The sequence below is a fragment of the Melopsittacus undulatus genome, chromosome 3, assembly GCF_012275295.1.
Source record: "Melopsittacus undulatus isolate bMelUnd1 chromosome 3, bMelUnd1.mat.Z, whole genome shotgun sequence".
Classification (NCBI taxonomy): Eukaryota; Metazoa; Chordata; class Aves; order Psittaciformes; family Psittaculidae; genus Melopsittacus; species Melopsittacus undulatus.
In genome coordinates this window covers 53765238-53771610 of record NC_047529.1, presented here as the reverse complement: position 1 = coordinate 53771610, position 6373 = coordinate 53765238, and positions in this window count along the sequence as shown.

The window sequence follows — 6373 nt, the reverse complement described above, 5'->3', positions numbered from 1 at the left end:
GTCAGGTAGGTTCCTGAGCCAAAATTAAGTGAAACACTTGAACTTCTCAAAGAAAAGCTTCAGAATTCTTTAGCATAGGGCAAAAGTTACATTTTTTTCCTTTGTTTGGTTTTGTGAAATTTAAGATGGCTTTGGATGGAATTTTCTGAGGATGAAAAGGAAAAAAGGGAAGTGGAAAGCAGGAATTGTCCTGAGAAAGTTTGGAACAGAGCTCAGCTCAAAGCATTTAGGTTTGACAGCGTTTTATAGGCAAGTCTTAATAAGGATTTTGTAGCAATTATAAAAGAATCAAGCTAAGAAGAAATAGGATTGCTATTGTGAGAAGGCCAGGAAATTCAAGAGTTAAAGGTTAAAGAAGTCCAAATGTTTGGAAACACTGGAATGTGATGTTAGGGTCACCCAACTTGTCATTTCTCCAAGGATTCATGAGAACAGGCTGGCCCTCAACAGGACACTGGTGTCCTGAGCTTTGTCTTCTGTCACGGGCTTACGAAGTACACACTAAGCTACCATTTCTGTTACAGATTTGTTATCATTTTGTTTGTTATTGGAGGTAAGTCCCATTCCTCATATTAGCAGCCTTTTATGGCCATCTGCTTTCAGAGCCAGAATTTTCTACTCAGATTGCTGTCTTTCCAATGAAAATGTTTAACTAAGGACTTGATTTTTTATTTTTTCATAAGAGCTTGTTCTCAAAAAATATTTGCTCCTTTTCGCTTTTTTTTGTTTTCATTTGGGAAACAAGATCAACAAAAATGTAATTCTGCAGAACGGAATAAAATGTTTACATTATTTTGCACTACTTAGCTATGCTGTTGTGGGTTTTTTTTCCTAAATCCAGGAAAGCTGTGCTTGTATTTATTTGGTAATTAGTCTAGCAAAAGCTAATCCAAAGCCTAGGGTGAAGACAGAGATGGTTAAATGAGGATCTTCATCCAGGAACAACGTGGGTATGGCTATCCAGTGTATGCCTTTGCTATAAAAGCTCTCTAAACTGAGCACTGGGGCTCAAATGTGAGTAACTATCTAAAGCTGTTTGAGGGGTTTTTTTACCTCCATCTGGGTGAATCTTCTATTTAGTAAGTCACCCAGGAGAGCCCTAAGGCAAGGCCACTGCACCAGACTGTGGTCCTTTTGCAGTGAACTGCTCTCCTGCTTGCAAGTGGAAATTACAGTAATGCACCTGAAGATGATTAGAACACGAGGTGTTGGGCTGGAGCTAACAAGTGACTTGAGAGCACTGAGGTACTGTGGTGAAGTATCTGACCAATCCCGATTTGCTTGGTTAATTTTGGTAGTCAGTTTTCTGCTTGACTCATTTCTTCAGGTGCCCAAGGCCATGCTCCTTTGTGTAGTCTGTAAGTGGTCTTATCTTAGTATTCTGGTGGTCACCTTCGTATCTGTGCCCAGGCTACAGGCAGGAGCCAAGTGTTTCTTTTTTGTCTTAACATGATTCACTCTCAAAGTCTCACACAGACTACGCATGAAAGGGACTGGTGGCTCCTGTTTTTCAGAGATGTGGTGGTAGTGCCGGTTCCTGCAGGCAGCAGTTTAATAATTCAGTCAGCCCTAAAAGAAGATCTGCAGTGAATCAGGTGAGTGCCTACAGTCTTGAGTATTTTACAGGAGAGGACACTGAAGAACATACAGTAGAGGCACATGTTGATGTTGAATTATATCCAAGACAGAGATAAGGTTTATTAGCTTGGATGTAATGCTGTACAGTGGTTATTCTTCTGACACTGAATTAGTTTTCACTGAGCAAATCCAGGTTCTTATGGGCAGTATTTGCTAACATTGTACATGTCTGTGTGACTGTGCTGTAGAGATGCTTTTGTTTGGCCTCATCTTCAAGGAGTCACAGTAAACACTTGGCTCCTTACATTTTTCACTTGAGTGAAAAACGCAAGATGAAAGTCTACAGAAATGTATAAATGGACACTATTGGGTTAATGTTCTCACTAACAAGCTAAAAAAGATTCATGATTCAGGGCAAAGCAAATATCTCTAGGTCCTCCAGTGCAGCTGTGCACTGCCAGCTGTATAAGATCCCTGTGTTACATCCCTGTCTGCAACCAAATGTATCTGTCCTCCAAAGGTCTTATCTGTCCTCTTTTTGTATCAAAATACTTGTGCTTCAGAATATGAGGAACTGAAACTTGCATTTGGAAACAGTAGTCTATAACCATGATAGGTGTTTTGCACTTTGGTTTAAGTTGCTGCATTTCCTGTGACTGTCTTTAAGTTTTTGCAGTTGGACAGTTAACCAGCATGCACACAAGCACGTTTTCTTTGAGCTATTATTAACAAGAATGTAGCTGATTTACTGCAGCATTCCTGCTAGATTGGTAAACAAGTTTGTCCAGGCTATAGTTTCAAATCCATTCAATATTTTTGCTCACAGAAATGATCCCCCAGCTTACACTTAGTCATTCATTTTATATTACTTTCCTTCAGCTATTGATATCTGTCATTGTATAAACGTCACTGCGTTTTTACTTCTCTTCCTAAAATGCAATGCACTGATCTACATCCATTCTATTAAATAAATGAAATTCATAAAAGCTTTGGCCAGGTGCTGAAATTGCTGGTCAACTGGGGTATAAACATGTACCTCCCTTCTCATGAAGGGCCCATAAAGTGTTTGAAACCCCAGGTCCAGAAGGCCTTGCAAAACCTTACTGTTCCTGTCCTAATGTTCCAGTCATTGCACTGAGCCACTCTTACCGTGAGGAAAGCCTGGGACAATATCCATTGGTAGAATGCAAGAACTAGTTGAACTTCATGTGCTGGGATACTGCAGAAAAGCTACACTGTGATTTGACACCCACTTCACTGATATTGCCAGACTATGCCCTACCTCTTCCCCTGCCTAGATGCACAGATTTTGTTTCCAGAAAACCAAGGACAAGGAGAATGCCTGGGTTTTATCCTAGACATAAGTCATGGAGCATGTGCCTCCACCTGTGAAATGCAGGGAAGTGATCCTAGCTTCCAGCATTATTGCTGCTCTGTGCTGCCTGCTACTACATCTGCTGAAAAAATGCCTGTATCTTACAAGTTGTAGTCCAAGAAAAGGCTGATATCTTGCTTACACTGTATGAACTTGTCTCAGAGTGAAAAATGTGACATACAGAAATACAGGTAGAGGAGTACCACTTGGTAACAATACTGCAGGGCTCATCTTTATATTTTAAGCATGTTATTTCTGGGCTAAAAACCTGAAGTTTAGCCTTAAGCACTGAGGGAGGTAATAGTGCACCTACTTCATTCCTCAGAAGTTAGTTCCAAATGGCAGCTTTCCTCCAGGTTCCCTGGGATTACTATGAGTACAGTAGAGATGTGATCAGGGCATTAGAGACATCATTGCAGCTGTGGATAATTGAGCTTGACCATAACAAAAGCAATGTGATTACCTTAGAGCTGGACAGATAATGCACAGGGAAGAACTAGATATATTTTAAAATAAAACCATACAGTGGCATCCAGGCAGGGTCAACCCAGCACAAGAATATTACTGTATTTGTGTTTTGGCATTGGTAGCTGGTGATACAGACTAAGAAACATTAAACCGATACTTAATATAACTTTTATTCAAACTATTTATAGCAATCACATATATAACTTCTCATTACTGTGAAGTAACAATTCTCAGTTCCAGATTTGAATCTGGTGTATTTACTGCAGGAGAAATAAATAATTCAGTTGGCATTTCTAAAAATATAATTGGTTGATGAGTCAGAGAAGAATTTCATTTCCCTAAATGTTAAGGTTGGAAGATTGGGAATATCATGGTCAGTGTGTCTGACCTGTGACTCCGTCATGTCTTAGGATACTGCCTGGTAATTGCGTCACTTTGTAATTAAGCTGGAAGGTTGTTCAGACAGGACTGAATAAAGGGCCTCAACCATGTTCTTGCAATTCGCTGAATGTTATTTCACACAGCACAAACAAAAGGCACACCCCACAGACAAGCCTGTGTCTGGTAATTCATCATTTTAATTTAAAATTTAAGACAATTAACATTTACTAATGGGTTCATTTCTGATAACTCGGTGCACATTTTTTGAACATCATACATATCTTTGAACCACTGTATATGTGTGTAAATAAGTGTTTAAGGTAATGAAACTTATTTCTATTTATGGGAATCCCAGTCTTACCAAGACCCTGTATCAGCCATGTGAAATCTGAAAATAGAAAATAAAGCAGCAGGGATAAAATGAAAAGGCATAAACTAAAGAAGCTCTAGACTGCAATAAAAGCTGCCATGAAAGAAGAAACTGAAACCCAAAAATGAACACCACGTAGAGCAAAAGATCAATATTTTATTGACTGGAAACCAGACTGCTATGTACTTGCTGGTCAGTCATTACCCACATTGATTTTATGCCACTGCCGTTCAGCTCGGGCTTAGCCAGGCACACACATTATTTTTTTCAGGTATTTTTTTTCACATTTCTACCTAAAGCAGTGTCTGCCTTCAGTATGAATAAAGCCCACTCAAGGCAGCCAAATAACTCTAGGTACTTAAGGTCAGAGTCTAAAGGAGAATGTACACTTTAGAGATGTGTGAGATGAGGATTAAACAAGTGCTGAGTGGTGCAAAATGTGCCATTCTTAATATCACTGCACAGTTCACATCAACCTGGTACGGACACTGTAACATGAATCAAGCCACTGTAATACACAGCATTGATGAAGGAAGAAGAGAAATGCTTGTAACTCAGCTCTGCATGACCTTTAATAACAGACAATTGAGTGCTGAAGCTCAGCAAACAGGTATAACCTTCTCAAAGCCAGCTACCTAGAAACTAATACCTTGTAAAGCAAGGACTGCCTAGCTTTCAATAGCAATGTTACCAGTTCTTGACATAATATTGGCAAATGGATGTGGTGCATGGCAAAATGAGTCAGTATCCATTTTGAAGAGATTATGGTCTAATATAGACAAGCACATATTTAAAAGAAAAGGGGTAGACTCTGCTTCAAAGACCTCACAGTGTGGAAATGGTAAGGCCATTAACTATAATCTGATTGCTGGCAAATGGATCTTGAGTGGAGAAGAAGTACATGGTTGAAGGGATAAGTATGGATTGTGTCTTGTGTCTACTAACAAAAATATACTTTTTGTGTGTGTGTATTTGAAGGTCTAGTGAAGACAATGGAGGCAGAGTCTTAAGGCATATTAGTTATTGGAAAGGATACATCAGCACTAGCCAATCTCAGACAACTTTCACCTCTTGCAGTAGCTCAAAATATGGGTTTATTTAGGTTCTAAAGCAGTTATGCCTGAAAAACTAAGTACAGTCAACCAGTTTTGGGAAAAGACCTGTCAGTCAAGTTCTTTGGATGACTAAAGACAATGTTTCTAAGGAACAATCTCACTAAGCGGAGGAAAATAGCCTTTTTTCTCTTTATCTGGCCCCGGCTCTTGGAAGTCCTCTTTGTAAGAGTACCCCTTCCTCCCAGTTTCTGCCTGCTTTGTTGGCAGCTTTTTTTCCTAAACTATACAGGAAGTTGATATTTACAAGTTTTTCTCATCAGTGTGATGATCCAAAGAAAAATGCACGTGCCCAGGTTTCTACACCAAGGCCTGCAGCTGTGAAGCAGTGCTAATGCCTCATTCTTACTCATATACCACACAGACTTTTCACAATCCTCCTTGGTTTATGTGAGATGAAATGTAAATTTTTGAGCTTCTAACAGCAGAGTGCAGTGTGTTACAAGAAGAAACATACTATAAAACATACTGCAGTTAGATTTTAAATGCACACAAACCTTTTCTGTGTAATTTTTTTAACCAGTACTGCGGCTATTTAATTTTTTGTTTATAAGCAGTTGAGAACTGTGATCGAATTAAAATGCTGTTGGAAAGCTACTTGAATGACTACTTTTGCTGCCCAGAAAGCCAACCGTATCCTGGGGCTGCATCAAAAGGAGTATGACCAGCAGGTCAAAGGAGGTGATCCTGCCCCTCTGCTCTCGTGAGACCTCACCTGGAGTATTGTGTGTAGTTCTGGTGTCCTCAACATAAAAAGCACATGGAACTGTTGGAACAAGTCCAGAGGAGGGCCACGAGGATGATCAGGGGACTGGAGCACCTCCCATATGAAGACAGGCTGAGAAAGCTGGGGCTGTTGAGCCTGGAGAAGAGAAGGCTGCGCGGAGACCTCATAGCAGCCTTCCAGTATCTGAAGGGATTCTACAAGGATGCTGGGGATGAACTATTCATTAGGGACTGTAGTGACAGGACAAGGGGTAATGGGTTGAAACTTAAACAGGGGAAGCTAAGATTGGATATAAAGAAGAAGCTCTTTCCTGTTAGGGTGGTGAGGCACTGGAATGCGTTGCCCAGGGAGGTAGTGAATGC